The sequence below is a fragment of the Alosa pseudoharengus genome, unplaced genomic scaffold (assembly GCF_046254945.1).
Source record: "Alosa pseudoharengus isolate Yale_2024_CS ecotype anadromous, Long Island Sound unplaced genomic scaffold, YU_APseudo_1.1 YU_APseudo_1.1_scf_21, whole genome shotgun sequence".
Taxonomy (NCBI): Eukaryota; Metazoa; Chordata; class Actinopteri; order Clupeiformes; family Clupeidae; genus Alosa; species Alosa pseudoharengus.
Genome location: NW_027468674.1, coordinates 15,597,140 through 15,622,614, shown reverse-complemented (window position 1 = coordinate 15,622,614; position 25,475 = coordinate 15,597,140). Strand labels below are relative to the sequence as shown.

Genomic DNA, 25,475 nt, shown 5'->3' with positions numbered 1-25,475 from the left:
CAGACAGGAATACAATCACAAGACACTAATCACATACACTATACACGCATAGACAAGCAGGCCGCAACCAAGTATTGCACAAGGCCTTATAGGCCTACTATTACTGCACACAGGGCAAGGAACAGGGCTGTGGGCTCCCCAGGGCTAGCAAGAGGCTGTCAGAAAGGGGTAGGATCCGGGCACAGCACACCACAGGTGAACCCACACGTGTGTTTGTAAGATTTTACACTTTTGGACTCTTCTGTTAAAGCTTAACCTATTGTAATGTTCCTTATAATTGATACTTCTTTTGCCTTTTGAATTCATTATTCTGTTGGAGCCTAACCTAGTTCTTAAAGTTCTTTTCATTTGTATACTTCTGTTCCGATAACTGGTGTGTAAATCATGTAGGCTATTGTACAGTATGACCTAGTTTTAATGTCTTTGGTTCTTAATTAACTCATTGTGTTGACAAAGTCATGTGTGTGTGCAGGGAGGTGTAGTGATACAGTGATACTATGATACGATGCAAGGTATAAATGTGTGTGAGAAACACCTGACTGTCTCTTTGATGCACAGACTTCTGACTTGTCTCTGTACCCTGATATCTGCAGATATTAATGAACAACTAATGAGAAAGACAAAACTTATTTCAGACTCTTTATAGATCTTTAAGCAACATTTCTTCCACACAGGGCCGTAGTCACCATAGACATTGAGGGGGACGTGTCCCCCCCAATATTCAAATATGACCAAAATGTCCCCCCCCCCATATTCGGACATAGAAAAATAAAGAAAGAATAAAGCGCTATACTAGGCCTACAGGAAACCAACACGTATCTGAAATGTAATCAAACGTAAATAACGCACAAATTAGTGACCTATGGTTCCAGAGTAGCCTACACCCCTGAGTGGTTTGTCCTGGTGATTTTCCGTTTTTCGTTAGTGGCGTGCGCTATCAAAAGCTTCCATTTACTGCACCCTACTGCGGTGAGGTAGGGCTGTCAACAATATCGCAAAAGCTACCGGAACAATTTTCACAAAACTTCTTGGAAAGGTGTAGCACAGGCTAAGGAAATCCCATACATGTTTGGAGCCGATCAGACTGAAAGGGAACATTTTCCATATTGTAGCCTATTCTCGCAATGAAAGCGAAAGTGAAACGTTTCATTTTAAATGATGAATTTGTGCAAGCCTGTGTCATTTCTTTCACGTCTTTAATGCATTCATATGCTAGTAGTAATGCCAGAAATTACCGTGTATAGGCCTCTTAGAAATGATTGTTGCATCTTGCATATTATTTAAATGCGCACTCAATCGTGCATCCATGCAGGCCAAACGTGATAAAATGTGGCGACGTTTACAATACGTGATAGCCTAGTAGTTAATGTGAATCGCGGACAATAACCAAAGAAAGGAATTTGCACCTCCATTCACCAATTAAAGGCTGTAGTAGGCCTAGTGTTTCTACATGTTGGCACAAAACGTAATTTCTGTCAGAAGCCAGTCTATAATGCATACAGGGGTAACATGAGGTGAGTCAGACAGAAGAGGGGCCTGTCTTAGTAGCCTATTCCTGAATCCTGTCCCTTTCAATCTACGTTAAAATTGTGTGATTAGCCGCCAGCATAATAAAATCTAAATTAAAAGACAAAATCTTATTAGGCTCCAAACCTATGAGTCTAAGCCTTAGTTTAAAAAAATCTTCAGGTGTAAGTAATAAGTCAAAGAACCACAAATATAGAGGTTATCAAAAGATACTCTAGTTTGTAATATCTTTTAAAGTATACATTTTGAACACAAATGGAGTCACGGGTCCAGGGATGGACCAGTGAAGTTGCTTCTTCTCCACCCTTCTCTTTTCACAAAACTCACCGGGGGAGGGGGGGGGCCTTCTGTTTGGTGGTCCCTTAGACCCCACCACAGATTTGGTCCCCCCCAATGTTGACATCATGACTACGGCCTTGCTTCCACAGCAGTCCTTGCCCATCTTCAGGTTGACTTGTGCTGACTTTCTCTAATTCTTTCTCTGTTGCAGGGCTGTGCACTGGGTTTCCTTGTGACCCAGTCCCGGCACCTGTGGCTCATCCTATCTGACCTCCAGGAGTCCAGACAGGCTTCCCAACTATGCAGGTTTTTTAGCTTAATTTACCTTAAAGGAGAAGTTCGGTGTGAAATTGACCTTAGCTGTACTGAAAGATGTTGCCGAGTACTTACATGTGTCCAATAGGCACCTTCGCTCACCCCCTAGCATTCCGAATTACGCCGTTTTTAGCCAAGTAGCTGTGGGGGGCATAGCGTAGCCTATGCAGCTAAATCGCTATTTTTACACAATTAAAAAGGTTCCAAGACCCTCAGAAGTCTACCAATGCAGTGTGGAGTTACTTGGAACCTTTTTAATGGTGTAAAAATAGCGATTTAGTTGCATAGGCTACGCTATGCCCCCACAGCTACTCGGCTAAAAACGGCGTAATTTGGAATGCTAGGGGGTGAGCGAAGGTGCCTATTGGACACATGTGAGTACTCGGCAACATCTTTCAGTACAGCTAAGGTCAATTTCACACCGAACTTCTCCTTTAACTGAACAGCTTCGAAGTCATTGGAATGGGTATATGACTTTTTGTTTTTTTCAAATCTGTGGTAGGGTCTGGGGGACCCCAAAACAGAAGATTACTAAAAATCAAAACCAAGTCAGTAGTTAAAGGTTATATCAGCGATTTCAGGTTTAAAAAAAAAGGCCCAAACATAAATTATCACATTCATTGAATCTTTCCTAACGATCCACTAGCTGCCTGCCCCATAAGCAGGCCGTCAAAAAAACGTGTCTCTGTAGGCAGCCTAGGCTTCGAGATCTGTACACAAAAACAATACCAACAGGGGTTGTCAACCACTCAAAAGCAAAATAAAGTGTTTCAACCAATAACCGACGAGATGCGCGTTTATGAGAGTTTCAATTACACAGGAGGGAAGGGGAGGGAGTAGCAAGCTAGCGAGCAGAAGACGTATCCCCGCTATCGTTGACAACCTTTAAATTAGTCAATTTTTATTGAACAAGCAACTTCACACAGAGGCTTGGGCTTCAGGGCCCCCTTAGCTCTTGGGCCCAGTAGGCCCATTCAGTAATCCATCCCTGGACCCTATGACTCCATTTGTCTCCAAAATTACAAACTAGAGTATCTTTGTTAACCTTTGTATTATCAGAATCAGCTTTATTGGCCAGGTTTGCGTAAACAAACAAGGACTTTGACTGCGGTTAATCTTTGCTCTCTAAGTACAACACTCACGTAACATATAAGAATAAAAAATATAATAGAATAAAAACAGAACAGTAAGAATATGTAGTAGAAATAGTAGAATATGGCTATGTATAAGTATAAATACAGTACATTTGCAAATAAATAGAACACTATGGGTGGGGTAGTGCAATTGTCTGGGGAGGGAAGTGCAGCTGGGGATGTCTGCCTCCTTGTTGTCCCTATCAAGGTTGCCATGGTCGTGGACACCTCAACAGGCACAGGTAAGATATACAATATACTGTACAATTGAAGAGAGGAATAGTGCATATCAGTATAGACTGAGATTTAAGACTTAAATATAAATATAGTGCAAGGCAGTTCAGTGCAATGATAATGTATTAATAACAATATTATAATTGTAAGATTGAAGTATACATGAGGTAGAAGAGCAGAAGTGTTGATTGACTTTGTTCAGTGTAAGGTTAGGGGCTATATATAGTATTACACAGAATGCAATGGCTCTTTAACTGATTGCTTAACGCAAGGCTTAGGTTTGGATACAGCCTAATAAGATTTTGTATTTGTATTTTGATTTTATTATGCTGGCGGCTAATCACACAATTTTAAATTGTAATATGCTAGACAGGCCCCTCTTCTGTCTGACTCACCTCACGTTACCCCATGCATTATAGGTTGGTTTCTGACAGAAATGACGTTTGCACCACATTTGAGTACTACGTTTTGCCTGCATGGATGCACGATTGAGTGCGCATCTAAATGTAACATGCTATAAACAGGTTCATTTCTGACATTACTACTAGCATATACATGCATTATTTATCTAATGACACAGGCACGCACAAATTCATCATTTAAAATAAAAGAGCACTAAGTTTCACTTTCGCCATCATTGCGAGAGAATAGGCTACAATATGGAAAATGCTTCAAAGTTACCTTTGAGTCTGATCGGCTCCAAAAATTAATGGGGTTTCCAGCCTGTGCTAGATCTTTCCAAATTTTGCGATATTGTTGACAGGCCTACCGCACCGTTGATAGCGCACGCCACTAACGGAAAACGCAAAACCACCAGGACAAACCACTCAGGGGTGTAGGCTACTCTCTGGACGTTTGATTACATTTCAGATGGTGTTGCTTTTTGGTTTCCTGTAGTATATCGTTTTTTTCTTTCTTTATTTTTCTATGACTAAGCCCTGCTTGGGAAGGGGTTGTCATTGGATTTTTGTCATTGAAGTGGGAGTTACCCACACGCTGTATAAAATGGCTGTATACAATTTCCGTGGCCTGTCGTATTTAAGAGTTGGGTTCCGAAATTCAATATCTCCATTTTTAAGAATATTAATAAATTATGTTTTTCATTGGGTATTTCAAAAGTAATATCAATAATCTTGCAGTTATGTTGATTTGAATAAAGTGAAGAAATACAAATCAAATAATAACCTAACTGCAGTTCCACTGATATTGCCTGGAAACAAAATACAAATTATTTATTAAAATTCATTTAAATGTCTCACACTCCTGTATTTGTTTTTCCCTCTTTCTCCTGTCATATATAGAATAAGATGGAGGACCAGGAGTATTTCATGGCTGTGGCTTTCCTCGCTGCAAAACAGAGCCCGGACACTAACTCTAAGGTATCACTGTCTACAAGTAAGGGATAATGTATAGAACGCCGGTCATTACTGTGAAAATAAGTCCCGACAGGGCGAACCGGACCCCGACGCGCAGCGGAGGGGTCTTGTTCCGCCCTGAAGGGACTTATTTTCACAGTAATGACCGGCGTTCTATACATTATCCCGCTTATTATACGGCTACTTGCCAAAACGAAATAATAAACTCTCCACGATATCACTTTAGCCTACATAACCTAGCCTATTTGTTACCGTTCATCGTGGCATTTGCTGAGAAACAAATAGTTCGCAACAACACACGCTGCTGAACTTGAATCAAACATTCTTTAGAACACAGCTGATCAACCGTCTGCTTTCACGTTTGAATGAAGTTCCAGTCCTTGTGTAGTGATATGAAAGACGTATCAGAAGCACAAAACCCGTTGCCATTGACAGCGGTAATTATATGTTTGCAGCAACACATGGCGGGAGTGTTAGTTGGGCTTTTTATACGGCTCTTAACAATGCTAGTAGAACGCTCCATTGACTTGAATGGGATTTCCCAAAGTTCTAGCGGTAAGATATATTCATGTAGTTACCGCTGCAAACATATAATTACCGCTCTCCCTCTCCCTTTTCTTCTCAAATAACATTGTAGGCCCTACACCTACTTGAAGCCCTAACTGTAGAATGACTCATGGCATTATGTTTTTATACTGCACCAGGATATATTGTGTAGGCCACATCATTATTTGTATAAGCGCACACACTAAATGGAGATCTAGGATTAGTTTGAATTACAAATGCAGAGTAGACTGCGTCTCAAAGGCGACTTTGGTGCATTAATGTTGCAAGGTTGGTTTTCCGCCTGGGGACGCTAGGCGCAGCAGGGAAAGTCACCATTTTCACCGGAACAAGTAATTTAACCATCCAAATGATTTCTAAACGGGTTTATTACATTTAATTAATGTTAATTAAACATTTTAATTAATGTTTACAAAAACAGATTTATAGCGTTTTGGAAAAGAGCTCTTCAAATGCTACTGTAGGCTATATGGTTTTTAAGACAGTCTAGCCTATACCTATATCTGGGAATGTATGATGTGATCATATATCTTATGTCAGCCTTTATATTAGGGAAAAATACTTTGTGCTGCATCCATGCCACCTGAAGCATGCTAGTAGAAATATCTATTCATGTATATGACATTTTGTGTTGGCTACGAAGGTTAAGCATGTCTTGAACATTATAGGACAGAAGAATCCATCAGTGATAAATACTGTGAGAAACTACGACAAATCTGACTCCATAAAATTAAAAAGTTGACCTCCAGTATTACCAAGTAGTTTATAAGCTAGTGGCAGAGTAGTGACATGGCACACAAGGAGAGATACACTAATGGTGGATGAATAAAGAATTAATTAAAGGGTAAACCATAAATTAAATGTAACCAATATCATTTAAATGGAATGCAAGGTAAAACAAGATAGGCAAGTACACTACAAGAAGTTAAATGTCAAATACATCAGATAAACTAAGAAAGCATCAAATGTACATAGGATGATATAATTTATTCTAGTTAGCATTTGTAAAAAACGAAACTCTGTGTGTTATTTCTCTGGGAATACTGAAGGTAGGGGTGAGCTACCTCTCTGACATGTTTCGTTTGGTCTTTGTTTTTTTTGCACAAAAGCATCTGCTAATAAATTGAAATATAAACATAAACACAAACAAACACAACTTCCTGTGAAATCCCTGACTGCACCTTTAAGTAGGCAAATCTGTCAATCCAAAGGTCAAAGTGCTACTAGCTGTGTCATTAGAAAATTGGCGGAGGGTGGCGCAGCAGGCCAAAACACAAACTCAAAACCTACTTACAGGCTGCAAATGAAAGTTTGAATTGTGAATATCCTGACTGTACCTGGGCTGAACCCTTGAGTCTCTAGCTTCCCGTCTCAGTGGAAACCTGAAGGCTCACTGGCTTTGCTGCCTCCTCTGCTGGAGCCATAGCGAGCAGGGATGTTCAATAACATTCTTCAGTTCACAGTCCCATGTTTGTGGCATCTGAAATATCCCTTTTCTTGACCTCAACTGACATGTTGACGTTATTTCTGTCCAAGGTCGGGGCCTGCATTGTGAACAGAAGAAGATTGTGGGCATCGGCTACAATAGGATGCCAATTGGCTGCCCCGCTGGATCGCTGCCCTGGGCTCGAGACAATGTGGACCCACTGAACAATAAATATATGTATGGTAGGTAGCGTATCTTAACTTTTCATCATACTCATCACCATTATTGCCAGAATCAGGGTCCATTCAAAAGACACAGACAACACAAACAGGACATACATACAACATACATTAAAAAGTATAAGGCAAAGAAAGAAAGAAAAAACATTGCACTTCTATAAAAGACACCAGTGTATCCACAGGGGTGATATATCATATCATATGTGATTTCAAGCCAATGCATTTTTTTTGTCAGTAATCATTTCCTCACAACCGCTAGATTCCCAATTCATGACTACATGAAAGAAAGAAAAAACAGTCTCTGTAGGCAGCCCAGACTGCAAAAACTGGAAACAAACAAAATGAAGGCAGCCTGTCCTCCAAACAAAAACAAAACCCTGCATGGAATTTCTCTGGGACTACTGAAGGCCAGTACCTCTTGGTTAAAAAAAAAAAATATATATATATATATATATATATATTTTGTCCGCCAACAGAAACATCCATCTTCTGTGTTTTCAGGTAGCAGGGAATTCAACGCAAACCGTTGCAACTCTGCCATCAATCATTATGTTAAGCCCGCCTAATGTCTCTATACACGATTTGATTGACCTGATAGAAGTTACATTTTTCCAGCACACAAGCCAATGGAGAGTTGCTAGACTAGCCCTGGCAGCAAGTAATTTGCTGCCGCTAGGGTGCGTCTAGATTTCTAGGCTACATAGACAGCATATCAAATGTTGAAAATGACAAAACTTCTAAGGAGGGCTGGGATGGGAGAGGAGAGTGAGGCAAATAGTGAGCCTCTCCAATGAGGGAGTCTCTGGGGAACTCTTCTGCTGTCTTCTCTGACTCGCACTCGCAAGGAGCAGTGATAATGGAATTCAGTTTGTTTACTCATCACCAGTGTTGGGCATGTTACTTTAAAAAAGTGGGAGTGTACCTATGTTCCCCGGGTCCTATGTTCCCCGCTTTGTATGGGACTGGAGAACATACAGTAGGACCCTTTTTAAAAGAAAAAACCTAACCCTAAACCCGAATGACCCCAACAAGGGAAATTAGTTTCTAGTTACTTCTCCCAAAAAGTAACTGAGTTAGTAACTGAGTTACAGCATTATAAAACTAGTTACCAGGGAAAGTTTTGCATCTATTGCATCTATTTTTTTTAGTGTTATGTGTTATGTTAAATATGTCAAAGAATTTGGACCCCTTTGAATTCTTTGGGCTCGCTATTGCTTCCTCTGTCTGGTCGTTTGTGTTTGTGCGCAACTGTGCATGTGCATGCCACCCAACTCTGCCTCTGGTTGGCTTACCATGACATTTTACTCTACCTTAGCCAATACTCATCACTTATGCGTTTGTCTCGCCCCGGGCAAAAAAATGTTGCAGCTCCTGTGGCTGAGAGAGCCTGGTTGGATGAAAACAGCTTCAATGAGCTTAATTACAGTAACACACAGCATTTTATTTGTCAGTAACGGTAACTGAGTTGTGACGATGGAAACAGTAATTGGATAGATTACCCGTTACTGAAAAAATAACACTGTTATTCTATCACTGCTCATCACAAAGCTACCTTTCCAACACATAATTCAGTGATGTGTATTAAGATTGTTGCCTTCTCTAATGGCTGTTCCTCTCCATCCTTGGGTTGCAGTGTGCCATGCTGAGCTAAACGCCATCATGAACAAGAACTCGGCAGATGTGAAGGGCTGCACCATTTATGTGTCCCTGTTCCCCTGCAATGAGTGTACCAAGATCATCATCCAATCAGGTGAGGAGAGGTGGAGCAACTGAGGCAAGGATGAAGGACAAGAAAAAACTCAATCAGAAGGATGCAGTTGAAAATTATAAAACAAAATTGAAGGATTTTGGGTTACAGGCACAAACGTTTTTTTTTATCATTATTATTTTCACTCACAAGCTTAGGGATGTTTTCATTCCTTCCAATATTACACCTCTTTGTATACAAACACTAACTCACTAACTTACTTTCTCTCTAATAATACACTACAAAACAAAACCACTTAATTTCACCCCTTATAAATGCCATACTTTTGACCTTAAAACCCTTCTATAATTAAGTTGTTTTTAATTAGAAATGTTCAAAGATTAAGGTCAATTAAGGAGAAAAGCCTACTGAATTTTAGCCTGGCTAACGTCATACCCTCATCTCAAATGAGACGGGGTCTGGAAACTAGGCATTCATTTTCTCGTATTTGAAACATGGTTTACGAATGCCCAGAGCCGTTTATTGGGCGCTACGAATGTCTATCAAATGCGTCTGTACGTAGCTCATAACGGCTTCCGTGTGTCGTCATCGTCTTGCTGCACCCTCCCCGCTCTGTGATTGGTCCCCTATCTCAGGTGAAAATTTGCTCCATGGTGTCCAGGCTGCCTTGCAGCGCGAATTAAATCGCGCACGCAAGGCAGCATGGGAAAACCCAGGCTAACTGAATTTACCCCTTACTTTTTCGATTTCCCCTTAATTTCCCCCCTTTATCAAGGAATCCCTGAATTAACACTTTAAAATAAGATTAAGATATACTTAAATTGTCCTTAACTACCCCCTTAATCACAACAAATAAAGGGAACCTTGACTTGACACCTTAAGGTGAGGATCACACTGACCAGCGGCAAGCGGCAGGTTTCCTAATTGTTCTCTATGGTTCTGCAGGGGAACAGTGGCAGTGCTAGCGTAACGCTACCTTTGAAAAAGCTGAGCTTTGAACTTGGTTCAACTTTCAAAGCGCAACATGAGAGTATTCAATTGTCATTTAGGCAAACCTTTTGTGTTACTTATAGGAACGAGGTAGAACTTATTATGGTCTGAGCATTGCGTTATGCTTGCCGCTGGCCAGTGTGATCCCTGCCTAGGATTAAGGGGTTTCACACAATTGCATTTTAAGGTAAAATGAAGGGCCTGTTTTACAAATTAAGGGACCCTTAATTTAAATTAAGTGGTTTTGGTATGTTTTCAAGGGTAATTTATGGTAAATGAGAGTACATCACGTTTCGTAGTGATAGGCAGAGCTTCCCTGTTCGCACCTCATTTGCAAACATTTTGCATATTTGGCTCACTCTCCTCCTCTTGCAGTCTCACATGTTTCTCTCCATTCTCTCTCTCTGTCTTTCTCTCTATCTTGTTCCATACTTTACTCCATCCATTTTCATCTCGCAGCCTCACTCACACCTTGAAGTATGGAGGCATTATAACTGGAGAGGATGAGTAAGTCCCGTCCCCATGTTCATGCCCCCAGAGTGTAGCACTGTAGCTGCCTGGCTACTTTAGCTGTTGGAACTCAACTCAAGTTAGGTAAAGCCAAATGTTTTCGGGTTTTTTTTCCCGTACCGACAGTACTCAGTGATCTCGAGAAACGGAGATCTATGTGGAAAATCGCTGGATTTCTCCTGTAAGTATTGGAGTAATGTGCATGGTCAATTGCTGCATTTTGTATCATCTGAAGCTGTTTGATAGTTTTTTTAGGGAGGCCTGTGAAAAGCCCGCAGTAATCAATTTCTCGTGTCATATTCTGAGGCTTTAATAGTATCCTTTGCTTTAAACCCTTTTGTGTCAAAGAGAGTGGCAATCCTGAATCAATGCTAAGTGCTTGTTAATTTCTTGACAGTTGTAAATAGCACACAAGTGTTATTTGTACTTCTAATGATGATGTTAGAGAAGAAAGACTGTCTTGCTTTCAACTCTGTGAACCTCTGAGCATCTTGGAACATCCCATACCCCACCACCAGATCAGGTCAGTCAGGCCAACACCTGCTCAGCCTGTCTTACAGGTAGTTGACTTCTTTCCTTTCTCTGTTTCTCTCTCTCTCCATCCCTACATCCCTCCTCTGTTACCTACAGGTATAAAGGATGTGATTTATTTGTCAGACAAGTATCACAACAAGACAGAGGTGATTGCCTCCAAAAGAATGCTTGACTTGGCAGGAATCCCATACAGGTGAGTCTCCAGAGCTCCTCATCTGGCACCTACTCTGCTATTAACATGAGGGAAAGAGAGGGAGACAGAGAGAGAAAGAGAAGGGTCCAGACATGCTTCATGTGCATCTAGCTTCATGTACATCCAGCTGGTTGTTCTACAAGGTTAACTCTCAGCCAGAAAAATAAAACTGTGAGCACCGTCACCTGTGTGAATCCTTTGTAAATGTACTACCGACACAAACAAACCTTTTTATGTGTTGAGTGTGTGGCATTGCTGCATTGTTCATTCATGTGTGACAAAACTATGACAAAAACTAAAGGTCATCATGGTAGTGGGAGATGGATTTCTAAGCTGAAGGAAGAGGGGAAAAAATGAGAGTGTTGTTTCACTCAAGTTTGTGTTAATTTCATTCAAAGCATCACAAGAGAAAAGTTCACTCAAACTTTTTCTTAAACAAAATATTTTCCCTTTTTTTATTTGTGTGTGTGTGTGTGTGTCTGTTTGTCTGTCTGTCTGTCTGTCTCTGTCTGTGTGTGTGTGTGTGTATCTGTGTGTTTGTGTGCCAGGCATTTTCGGCCGTCTTTGATCGTCATTGATTTTGATGAAATTGAGCCTGGTCTCTTTGATAATCCACCGGCTGATCCACCGACTGATTGACGTCCCTCCCCACGGCATTATCTTTCCACTACCACTGATGGCTTCTGTTCTCTCCCTCTCCACACAGTCAAACCAAACACAAGCACTTTTTTTTCATGATGTATTTTTACTTTTAGTCTTTTAACCTGCAAATGTATTAATACTTCGTAAAAATTATTTTTTTTCTATTACAAAAAGCTTTGGAATGTAAAAAGTAGCAACACTATTCCTAAGCAGTGGCACAGGCTGTCCACCTTAGTGACTTTTTAAAATAGTTGGGTTTGTATCTATTTCTTTCTGCGTTTTCCCTAACATTTTCCATAACATTTCCCTAACAGCAAGTATAATACTATTAAATGTAATCCTCCACATATATTAATGAAGTACTGCCATTTCAGAAATGACTATCAGTCAAGTTTAGATGTAGTGAGTCTGTTATGTCCATTTTGAAGGCATTGCTGTGAATGGCTTTTTTCATTTGCAACATATAGCTCACCAAATGCATTTTCTGTTTGACTCTACTACTGCTGTGACAAAATACAATTAAATAAAATCTGTGTTTTTGTGTGAATTATTAATCAGTGACATTCCTGTCTGCAGGTCACACATACTACATGTACTTATATATGCTAGAGACAGACTGTGACAAGTTATGACTGCTAGTTCAACACATATTACATGTAATGACACAAGCAATGGAATAAGGCAATTTGTTCATGGGATACTATTCAGCAGGGGACCAGTATAGTGGATTTTGACCAATATGACATTAGCAATTGAACATTTTAAAAGCAGCTGACATTTGTACAAAATTAGTTGCATGGCTGTACTAAGCATTGTACTATATTTCTACAAGATGGGGAGAAACTGCTTTAATTATGTGCACAAGTGATAAGATGATATGGAATTTGAACAAACCGTTTTGAGAATTTCAATTCTGATCTGAGAAATGCACCAAAGCAATTAAGAAAAACGGTAAGCCCACTGGACACGCCCAACTTAGCGTTGCCACATGTACTGGATTTCCCGGGATTGTTCCCTTTTTTGGTGAGTGACCGTGGTAAAGTTGGTTTTATATTGGACGTTGGATATTCGACACATTCGAAAAATCTATTTAGCACTGACTACGAGGGTCAAGTTTGTGTCAAACCAACTTTAATGTGTTTAAACAAGGCCTGCCTATATTACACAAAGCTTCTTTTGTCCAAAAACCCATGTTTTGATTTTATGAATTTTTTAGGCTGATAAAAGATTTCAATCTATTATGCGGCTTCACCTTTTGACTTACCCATACTAAAACACATCTCCTGAACTCGGCTTACTGCACTTTCTAGTACACAAAGTTTCGTTTTCCCTAAAACCTACTCTTTGATTTTATAAAAATTTTAATGTTAAATGTTTCAAATCTATTATGCGGCTTGCCCTTTTGACCTACCCATGTCAAAACACATCTGGTGAACTCGGATTACTGCTCTATATAGTACACAAAGCTTCTTTTTCCCAAAAATCCATTCTTTGATTTTATAAATATTTTTTAATGTAAAAAAAATGCTTTAAATGCTTTAAATCTATTATGTGCCTTCACCTTTTGACCTACCCATGTCAAAACACATCTGTTGCACTCGGCTATCTGCCCTACATAGTACACAAAGCTTATTTTTTCCAAAAACTCACTCTTTGATTTTATATAAATTTTTTACTATTCAAAAATGCTATAAATCTATTATGTGGCTACCCCTTTCGACTTACCCATGTCAAAACACATCTGTTACACTCAGCTAACTGCCCTACATAATACACAAAGCTTCTTTTTTCCAAAAACTCACTCTTTGATTTTATATGAATTTTTTACTATTCAAAAATGCTATAAATCTATTATGTGGCTACCCCTTTCGACTTACCCATGTCAAAACACATTTGTTGCACTCAACTAACTGGCCTTCATAGTACACAAAGCTTATGTTTTCCAAAAACTCACTCTTTGATTTTATATTATTTTTTTACTTTATAAAAATGCTATAAATCTATTATGCGAATCGACCTTTTGACCTACCCATGTCAAAACACATCTGCTGCACTCAGGTAACTGCCCTACATAGTACACAAAGCTTATTTTTTTTCAAAAACTCTTTCTTTGATTTTATATTATTTTTTTACTATTCAAAAATGCAAAAAAACAAGCTACCTCTTTGTAGGTAGACATACATCATTTATATTTATTAAGTTAACTATATTTTGTTTTCCATCCAAAGTTCCATTTGGCTGTGTAAATCAACTGGATTTTTTTATATTTTCAATAAATGTATAATATAGATTTATAGCATTTTTTGATAATAAAACATATATAAAATCAAAGAGTGGGCTTTGGAAAGAAATAAGCTTTGTGTACTATGTAGGGCAGTTAGCTGAGTGCAGCAGATGTGTTTTGACATGGGTAGGTCAAAAAGTGAAGGTGCATAATAGATTTATAGTATTTTTGAATAGTAAAATATTAATATAAAATCAAAGAGTGAGTTTTTGGAAAAAATAAGTTTTGTGTACTATGTAGGGCAGTTAGCTGAGTGTAGCAGATGTGTTTTGACATGGGTAGGTCAAAAGGTGAAGGAGCATAATAGATTTATACTGTAGCATTTTTGAATAGTAAAAAAATTATATAAAATCAAAGAAAGAGTTTTTGAAAAAAAATAGGCTTTGTGTACTATGTAGGGCAGTTACCTGAGTGCAATAGATATGTTTTGACATGGGTAGGTCAAAAGGTGAATTCGCATAATAGATTTATAGCATTTTTTAATAGTAAAAATTTAATATAAAATCAAAGAGTGAGTTTTTGAAAAAAAGAAGTTTGTGTACTATGAAGGCCAGTTAGCTGAGTGCAACAGATGTGTTTTGACATAGGTAGGTCAAAAGGTGAAGGCACATAATAGATTTATAGCATTTTTGAATAGTAAAAAATGTATATAAAATCAAAGAGTATGTTTTTGAAAAAAAGAAGCTTTGTGTACTATGTAGGGCAGTTAACTGAGTGCAGCAGATGTGTTTTGACATGGGTTGGTCAAAAGGTCAATTCGCATAATAGATTTATAGCATTTTTGAATAGTGAAAAATTAATATAAAATCAAAAAGTGAGTTTTTGGAAAAAATAAGCTTTGTGTACTATGTAGGGCAGTTAGCCGAGTGCAACAGATGTGTTTTGACATGGGTAGGTCAAAAGGTCAATTCGCATAATAGATTTATAGCATTTTTGAATAGTAAAAAATTTATATAAAATCAAAGACTGAGTTTTTGAAAAAAAAGAAGCTTTGTGTACTATGAAGGCCAGTTAGCTGAGTGCAACAGATGTGTTTTGACATGGGTAGGTCAAAAGGTGAAGGCACATAATAGATTTATAGCATTTTTGAATAGTAAAAAAATAATATAAAATCAAAGAGTGCATTTTTGGAAAAAAGAAGCTTTGTGTACTATGTAGGGCAGTTAGCCGAGTGCAGCAGATGTGTTTTGACATGGGTAGGTCAAAAGGTCAAGCCGCATAATAGATTTATAGCATTTTTGAATAGTAAAAAATTAATATAAAATCAAAGAGTGAGTTTCTGGAAAAAATAAGCGTTGTGCACTATAAAGGGCAGTTAGCTGAGTGCAACAGATGTGTTTTGACATGGTTAGGTCAAAAGGTCAAGCCGCATAATAGATTTAAAGCATTTAAAGCATTTTTTTTACATAAAAAAATATTTATAAAATCAAAGAATGGATTTTTGGGAAAAAGAAGCTTTGTGTACTATATAGAGCAGTAATCCGAGTTCACCAGATGTGTTTTGACATGGGTAGGTCAAAAGGGCAAGCCGCATAATAGATTTGAAACATTTAACATTAAAAATTGTATAAAATCAAAGAGTAGGTTTTAGGGAAAAAGAAGCTTTGTGTACTAGAAAGGGCAGTAAGCCGAGTTCAGGAGATGTGTTTTAGTATGGGTAAGTCAAAAGGTGAAGCCGCATAATAGATTGAAATCTTTTATCAGCCTAAAACATTCATAAAATCAAAACATGGGTTTTTGGACAAAAGAAGCTTTGTGTAATATAGGCAGGCCTTGTTTAAACACATTAAAGTTGGTTTGACACAAATTTGACCCTCGTAGTCAGCAGTGGCGGAGCTAGGGGGTGGCTTAGCGGGCTTAAGCCCCGAATCTTTTTTCAAAAGCCCCGAATCTTTTTTTTAGTGTTTTAAATTCCCGGCAACTCTTATTTCCAATATAACTTCCCCTCGGTTTCTCTATAAATCTCACAAAATGCTCTATTACTGAGGAAATATATCCCTTATTTTCAAAGCCCAATATTGAAAAATAATTTGACTTGCTACACGATCTATGCCAGGTCTCTGGGCTATCCGCTATGGTGATTTCAATGGTTAGATTGATTTGTTTAGATCCAGTGAAAATGCTGCCTTGACAACGCTACGCCATGTCTGTCACTTTTACAGTCTGTGATAAAACACTTTGTGTACATGTTGTTGAAACGTTATGGATATTAGAAAGTTTTTCAAAAGACCACCCAGCTCCGTTCAAGCAACAGCATCGCCCAGTGAACTGACGGATGGTGTTGTTTCAGGTTGGTGATTTCACGTTAAGAGCTCAGTCAGTTAGGCAGGCTAACGTTAGGCTACTTGGCTAGCTCCCTAAATAAATGCTTAATGTTAACGTTAAATGTCCTCGTTAGTCGGCGGAAAAGGCAAATTCAATACTCTCATAGGCTAGCTAAGCCTACTGCAGAATAAGAAATTCCAGCTCCCAAAACAAAGTGATCCTCGTCTTGTAATAAATTAGGCTACACTGTTTTGAAATGTCAGAAAAACCCATTAACAGTTATCTGCCCATGTCAACTTTTCAGTGTCATATGTTGCACAAAAGAATGTTAACTGTTAGCCTACCTTAAAACCTTGTTGATATCCTATCCACCACAGATCTTATAATCCAAGAGTCCACATAAATATAAAAGTCATGTTATGTTGTTTTGGCTGCCTAACTAATTATTAACTAAAAAAAAAAAATTACAATTACAATGATATATTGAGAGGAAAGGGCCCTTTCCATAAGTGTGTTAATCAAGCACCATGCAGTCTGCATTCATAATCTAGGTGCTTGATTTTATGCACCTGTGTAAAGGGACCTGATGAAACCTATAAATAATATTGCTAAATTACAAAATTAATATAATTTAGAAACGCCTATGTCAAGATGATAATGCATTCCTTCTAAAATACCCTTGTATCATGATGACTGGCCATACTGTAATTATATCATATTATGTATATTATAGTATAAGATATTCTATATATTTGTCACACAGATGAGATCAGGGAAGAGGAAGAAGGAGAATAGCAATAATAAACAATAATGTCATATCAAACAATAGCCTAATGAAAATAAACAAATACTGTACAAACCATAAGAAACGCTTAATTAACTAAGTACATGCTAAACAGATATGAACAGATATTGCCTCTTGAAAGACCCAAAACTATAATTTTACACAGTGTGCCAGTCAGATACCTTGAATCTGTTGAATGTTAGTTTCACATTTTTTAAGTCTCAATGTGTCCATTAGTTTACACAAAATTCACTAAAAGTCATTATTTAAGGGGTTATTTTAAAAAAAAATTAAATGGGCTAAGCCCCGAATGTTTACAATGTCTGGCTCCGCCCCTGGTAGTCAGTGCTAAATAGATTTTTCGAATGTGTCGAATATCCAACGTCCAATATAAAACCAACTTTACCACGGTTTTTGACCGACTGTCCCGGATAATTAAAAATATTTCCCGGGACACGAATTGTCCCGGTTTTTGGTGAAAATGAACTTCTGATTATAATTTCTGCTAGTTTCAAATGAAACGATTGTTCGGTTTCGTTCTTGGTTGTGTTTATTGTACATAAAATCCTGTGTAGCCTACATATACACAGACATAAAAGACATGCTTTTTGTTGATTGGCAGCAAAAATAGGGTTTACCTTATTACCTAGCAATTGCCACGCAACCACAGCTATGACCCCAGACCCCACTTTGTAATTACACGCGCCTGTCTAGCCTAGTTGCTCTGTAGGCTAATATAGAAAGGGACAGCAGCAGGGAAAGAAGTCCAAAGCGAGTGCGTGTGTCTGTGTCAACGAGTCCATCAGGGCAAATAGGTAAGAGACTATAAGAAATGTTTCAACATTGTATAGGCTGCTACAGCAAGGCGTGTGGTGCGCTCTCACCACGCACAAGGGCACCAAGAGGCCGAGGGGTACCAAAATGTAGCCAATAAAAATGAAAAAAAAAAAAAAAAATGTAGCCAGTTTGCTTTAATGCAAACTGCTTTTTTCTCTTCGAGAATCTTTACGATGTCAAACCAACTCAGTGTTACATGCAAGGGTGATCATGCAGCAGATCTAACTTGAACGGTACCTCTAATTAATTGAGAACGCATCTTGAGTACCAGAGAGAGAGAGATAGCAGGTTCCAGGTGGCTTGTCATTGTTGATATCCCCCTTTTAATATAAGAAACTTATAACTGCGTGTAACAACTTAATACTATGCATAATATTGTTATTATAGTGTTTTATCAATGTGGCACAAACAAACAAGCTACAGTTTATGGATTAGCCTTATATCTTACAAGAGTGGAAGGGTTTTATGAGAAAGCTTAGACTGAGGGACCTTAAAGTGACAATGCACCATATAAGTAACAGCATAACATTTGCAGCGTTTCTTAATATTTCTAACTGTATAATTTATAATCTGCCAAATCAGCGACGAGAGGAGATGAGGCTACACTCTAAAAAATGCTGGGTTGAAAACAACCCAAACTGGGTTGTTTTCAACCCAGCCGCTGAGTAAAATGTGGTCCAACACAGCATTGGGTTATCTTAACCAAGCAAATTGGGTTACTAAATTTAACCCAACAACTGGGTTGACATTTAACCAATATGTTGGGTTATGTTGACACAACTGTTTAGTTAAAGTTACGTAACGTTTGGGTTATGTAACCAAATCCCCCCAAAACTACTGGTTGATTTTTAAAATACTCTGCTTGTACAAACTTGTAATAACTAAAAGTTTGTATTTACTTACTTGAAAGTCACACCTTCTGTTAACAGCTTTAGGCCTGATATAGACAGTCTATATTAAATGTCCATCAAAAGCCATGCAATGAAATAAAACAGTTAAACATAATTATTTATTTGATAGTTTTCTTTATTTTTGAATAGATAGCCTAGTATAAAATGCATGTGATACTTCCATGAAGGCAGGCAGATTCCAAAGTCCGTTTTGGGGGTCAGTCCTGTCAATCAAAGAAAAAAAGAGTGCATTTTAATCACGGTTAGCCTACAAAACTTTATATCAAGACGTGCATGAACCATTACCAGTGAATGATGTTGACAGACATAAAAATCCACCAGGAGACAAATTATTAGTGCAACACACTCGGAAACCATGACCACCTTATATTATGGAGTTGTTTTAAACATAATACCGGTAATACAAAACGTGCGTTTATGTCAGACGAGCTTGATAACACTAGCAGGTAACATTACCATTAACGTTAGCCTAACATTAGGCTGACAGTCAGCAGTGCTAACGTTAGCTAGCTATGTTAACACATTCTTAGTGAATCCAAGTTAATGTTACCACCAAGAACCACCCAGTAAGTTACATGGCTATAATATGAGGCTACCCTGAATTATTTAATAAGATGTTGTTTGGCATGATTATTATCGTAAGTTACGTGTGTTGTGAAGAGACTCCTTCGACTGTTTTAGCTAGTTGACAAACGTTAGCCACGAAGCATATTTAATTAGCATAAAGTTTCCAAGTCTGCTAACGTTACCTACCAGCTGCTGGTATGCTAATTGTAGTTTGTTGTAAAAGTTTGTTTTGTTTCTGTTCAGCAGTTCCTACCCAGTGAATACAGAAATATGTTTTATGAGTCTGTCTTTGTGTAGATTTAACATTAACAGTAGCTAATATTAGCTGGAATGAATGACACCTGCTAACCTGCTTGAAGCTGAACGAAATGGCAGGCAGAATATTCCTTGATATCACGAAGGGTATGTCTCTGGGTGGACTTTTAAAATCCGTCTGGATAAAAATAAATAAATAAAAGCAGATACATACCTTCCGAAATCACCTGATTTCCATTGCATGTTGACAGCTGCTGGACTGGACGGTTGAAAGAATATGCCTGCCTGCCGTTTTTTTTCTCTCAACCTTCAAATAACTATGCAGCTGTGTTGAAGTCACCCTGGTGCTGGGTAGTGTACTCCACGTCAGGTGGGGGACAGGGGGGAGCACAGCCCTAAACTATCAACCCAGCAGTGATAAACTATCAACCCAGCAAGCTGGGTTACAGAAATGACCCAATATGAGTAAAAACAACCAAACAAAACGACCCAACAGCCTCAACCCAGCGTTTGGGTTGAAAAAATAACCCAGCATTTTTTAGAGTGTATAGTTCTGAAATCAAATGTGGTTGTGATAAACGGTAGAAGCAACACCTGCAAACATAAAAAAAATTGCAGTCGGTAGATTTAGCAAAGGTAGGCTGAGATAGGCCTACATTGTTTTCTGACTGCCGATGTTGTTTATTGTCTGTTTTTAGAAGTTTTTAAAGTCAGGAATCCTTCATCTATGTGATTGGTTAGACTAGAGTAGACCGATGATTTCAAAGTTAACGCTATGTCTACGCCGATCCCCATTGCAGTGATGGAAAGGTTTCGCAATCGTGAGTGTCCACATTTTCACAAAGTGATTGAGTTTGGTTTTTACCAGACTAACCACAACCAAGCAGCTTCTTTGGCTTCTGGTTTTAGGAGTCAGACGGGTAACAGAAATGACTCCAAGCTACCTCAAGATGCTGGCGATCTAATGATTTTCTTGTGAGTATCAGTCTCAGATTATTTTCTTTTTTGATTGTATGAATTCAGCCACCAGAGGGTGCCACAATCCGAGAAATAAAATAAGGAGTGGTATTGGAAGACTGAAACTTCTGATAGCCAAAGCCAGGCAATATACATGCATACTTTATTGCCTGGAGACCTGGAGGAAATCTATCCTCACTGACCTCTAAAGAATCAGAAAAATGCAGGTAGCTGATCTTTATTGTATAGCAAGACAACGGGTTAAAAAAAACCACCAACAGCAACATGAGGGAACAGTGCACAGTTTTAGGAGTAGCCTAATGGATCTGAAAAAAAAACAGATGTGTATCGTAGCCATGATTGCAATAAAAAAAAAATAGATCAGCCTTAGTCTGCTGTGTGACATTTTCTGAGGTTGTTTATTTAAACTCACAGCGCTATCGAGTGGTAGGCTACGTTTTTCCACCTGACAAGGAAGACTGGTTCCAATATGGTGGTGGGCCTCATTGTTGATAGGGCAGTGACAATCAGTTATTCAATCCAGTAATTCTTTAGGGATCAGTGGTTATCCCCTCATGGCTACTCATCACATGAAGTATTCTCAACGCTTCCATTGTCCATCAGCCCTTTGGCCTTCACATGACTAAAAATGTAAATTAAAACATAAAGCACAACAAACCTAAACCAAAGCTTCCATCAAAACCTTTATATTCATCAAAATTCATATTTCAAAACTAAAAATATTACCGGTAATTCAATTTCCATAAAAAACAAGATATAGCTTTATTATATTTAATCAATCAATCATTAAATTAATCCGTCCACCAGTCTAGGAGATAATATTCATAAATATTACATAAAACCACATAATACAGAACCAAGTCAAATACTCAAATACAGTTAACAGGTAGTTAAAAGCAGAAGTATGCTTGAAAAACAAACACACTTATTTCCCCACAGTTCATACCACAAGGAGCGCAACCAAAGTGTCCATGCACGCACTTCATGTGCTCTCACAGTCCCTCCAAAGAAAACAAACAAATCCAAACTCTGTGGCAAAAATCCAACGAAAAGGACTGAAAAATCCACGTCCAGTGCAACCAATATAATCCACAAAGAAAACATTGAATCCGACGAGGCATTCGATGACTGAAACATTAAAAGGATCCTTCTTAACGGATACCAGCGACTTGAAAACGGAGACATCCGAGCTCAGTCCTGGATCTCCGGTAGGTCTGAGGTCCTGAGATAGATCCACCTTGAATTGGGATATTTTCAATCCACACACACACAAACACACACACACAGTTTGTCCAAAGTCCAGGTCTCAAGTAGACTCCCTATTCAACCTCTCCCGCTCCCCGGGCCCTTGTGCGTTTTGAAACTTTAAACATGTCAGCTGACGCTTCACAGGACGCTTGCCTCACCTAACACTTACACTCAGCTGATCAGAGCTAACACAGACAACAGAATTCAAATGGCGTTCATTATAGGGCTACAGACGTACAGGGAAATTCCACGCAAAACTGTCACGTCCATAACGCCAGCTAAATACAGTACCATGGCAGAAATAAAACGGAGAACACTTTCATGTTGGTTATCATTTCATAACACAGGCTTAAAGAAAAGTGAATCCTAAAATGATGTGGCAGCGCTACAGGCCTTAATGTTTATCTGATGCCTGAGAAGCTTGTGAGGACTACAGGTTCTTGTTGGGCTTTTAGCCGGGCTCAAAGTAGTAGGCTATGTCATAGGGGAGGGTGCTCTATGTACACAGACCCTTTCATCAATAAAAACAAAAACAATGCTTGAACGTTCTATTTGGGCCCCAATCTACTTCCTCTACATTAAGATAACATATGGAATGTTGAAAAGGAAGTCTTGTGGGGCCAACTATGATGCTGATAATGGAACTCTCTTGAAAGGGTCCATAAACAGTGTTTAAATCCCTTCTCACACATCTATGCAGAATGTCACAAGCCTGGTAGACAAACGGGGTGACACTGCCTCTTCCCAGTCTGTCTCGTACCTATAGAAAATTATATTTACATTTCTGGATGTGTACATAATTGTACATAAGTTGCAGCAAGTTTTAGCAAGTGCTAAAAATAGGAAGCAGTAGTTTTTATTTTATATTCCTAAAACCTAGTTTTGGTCTTACTCAAAACTGCATTACTGACATTTTATTGGTTTTAAACTCATTATCATCTAAAAATATACCCTAAGTTGAGAAATATACTGAATATAAATAGACAAAAAAAAGTATTTTTTTGAAAACTGGACAAGGAATTTTTGGATGACCAAATGTGAACAACACACAAGCACTCACACACATGCACAGACATGCATGCACACAAAATAAGACGTGTACACAAAAGCAAACATGCATGCTTCTGTCTGACATGGTCTTGTTAAACATATACATAACTCTCACAAACATCTCCATTTCCATCTGCAGCACAGCATACAATGGCTTCTGGGGATCGTCTGGTGCCCAAACGACACACTCGGCAAAATGGGCACCTCCCACCTGCGCCTCCACCTGGGCCCAAACCTCTGCCCTCAGTTTTGCTGCGGCATCAGCTCGATGGTGTTTTATGCCCCCAACGTTGTCTTCCAGGCAGCGCTGCCACCGCTGACTTTAAGGCACCTAATCCTAAACCTAACCCCAACCCTAACCTTAAAGCGATGGTTCGGAGAAATTTCACCCTAGGGTCCTTTGCACCATGACCCCGAGCCAAACACCCTCCCAGAACCTTTTTTCCCTTGGTCGAACCCTGGTCGAGTAGCGCTATCAAAAACTAATGACGTTCTGCAGTCGTGATGGAACCAACTTTTATCTCGTAAATTACCCCACTAATAATGCCCTGAATGGTACGAAACTTCTGCAGTAGTACAACTACGACCTTTAGTCCAATAACGAGGCATTAGAAAGTTTGTGAGTGCATCAGGAGTTTATTTAAATAAGACTTGCCTGATTATTTGCTACTATACCGCTGCATCGACGTTTCTTCCGTGATTTGGGAAAAGCCTGTAAAAGTCCTGGCAGGAAGCATGCATAAGGATGTAGATCCAGGAATGCACTAATATTTTGTTCGTAGTCCAGTTTGCAACAATTATTAGTTATTACTAAGTTGTAAACACTTCGGAAAAAAATATTTAAAACTGGATATACCAAAAAACGTTGATGTAATCGCTTCCTGCAAGGACTTTTACAGGCTTTTCCCAAATCACGGAAGAAACGTTGACGCAGCGGTATAGTAGCAGATAATCAGGCAAGTCTTATTTAAATAAACTCCTGGTGCATTTACAAACTTTCTAATGCCTCATTATTGGACTAAATGTCGTAGTTGTACTACTGCAGAAGTTTCGTACCATTCAGGGCATTATTAGTGGGGTAATTTACGAGATAAAAGTTGGTTCCATCATGACTGCAGAATGTCATTCGTTTCTGACGGCGCTACTCGACCAGGGCTCGACCAAGGGAAAAAAGGTTCTGGGAGGGTGTTTGGCTCGGGGTCATGGTGCAAAGAACCCTAGGGTAAAATTACTCCGAACCATCGCTTTAACCTTAACCCATGCCTAACCCTAGTGCCTTCCAGGCAGTGCTGCCTTTAAGTCAACGTTGGGGGCATAAAACACCAAGAAGCGCGGCATCAGGTGAGTGATGAGAGGGTCCATAAAGACTGTTATTGTTTTGCAGGGGTCTGGCTATCCTCAGGCAGGTGAGTTAGCCACAAGCAGTTTAAAGGTACAGTCAGCAATTGTGTGTGATGTCGCATTTGTTTATCTTTATTTTACAGTTCCTAGCTGACACTTTTGTCCAAAACAACCAAACAAAACACACCAGAGAGAGACACACCAAACAAACAAGACACCAATGTTATGGGTTTGATCGCTGCATGCATATGATCGCTGACAACACCTTTAAGGCATGTTTTTAAGCACTGAACAAAACTACATGGGAGTGAGATCAGTTATGTAAGTGCTAAGAGATCAGTGATGTAATTGTCTGGGGTTGTATTGGCAAATCATCTGCAGTTAAAATGAAGATGTGCCTATCACAACTCAGGTTTGTCTGTAGCCTAGCTAAAACAACTTATTGGCCTTTATAAAATAATAATAATAATAATAATAATAAAAATAATAACTTTGTTTTGTAAAGCAGCTTTCAAGATACGCAAGGTAGCTTAACAAAAAAGGGTAGGGGAAGGGGATTAGAGGCCAAAGTGCTTTTTGAACACGCCCAGGGAGGGGGCACTGTGTATGTGGAGGGGTAGATTGATCCATAGAGTGGGGGCAGCAACACAGAAGGCTCTGGTCCCCAAAGGTCTGAAGTCTGGTGTGGCCTTTAAGATGCTCATTAATGTTTCCCCCAACCCCTTCACCATGAGCATGCATGATTTCTTTTTTTTCTGATTCTGTTGGGCTGTCTAAAAATGTACTCACATGGAAACACTCAGCTTCACGACTTGAACTGCACACTATGGGCTTCCAGCCTGTAGTTTCAACTCCAGCAGCTTCAATGCCACCAAGTTATCTGAAGTCCAAATATTTTGACAGCCTGTTTTTAATGTCAAACAATAGCAACAGCTACCTGATCCATGGCCAGAATAAACAATGGGAAAGATTAATGTATTTTATCTGAGATATAGTAAAAATAGAAACATATGAGTGCAAGAATGGCTTCAGTATTTCCAGTGCAGAAATGTATACAAATAGATCATTGTGTATGAAGCCCTACATGTAGCTACACTAGACTCATTTTTATATCATACATGATGTGTTACAAAGCACCCCTATACTGTACACTCTTATGTGTGCCCAGTCCTTATCTAAACAACTGGTGTGTGTGTGTGTGTGTGGGGGGGGGGGGGGGGGGTGAGTAGTGGGTGGAGAATCATATGGTAGGGCTGTAATGTTTACTGAAAGCACAAAGTGTAGA

At 38.9% G+C, this 25,475-nt stretch overlaps 1 long non-coding RNA gene and 1 pseudogene across 1 annotated transcript in view; one reads left to right on the top strand and one right to left on the bottom strand.

Moving 5' to 3' along the window:
* The first annotated feature begins 4,393 nt into the window (after positions 1–4,393).
* Positions 4,394–11,815, top strand: LOC143137702 (deoxycytidylate deaminase-like; annotated as a pseudogene).
* A 6,631-nt stretch (positions 11,816–18,446) lies between these two features.
* The window catches only part of LOC143137708 (uncharacterized), a 626,567-nt gene continuing 619,538 nt past the window's right edge, over positions 18,447–25,475 (bottom strand). The window contains exon 3 of the long non-coding RNA XR_012990071.1: positions 18,447–19,751. This is a non-coding gene — a long non-coding RNA (uncharacterized LOC143137708). The remainder of the gene's footprint in view (positions 19,752–25,475) is intronic.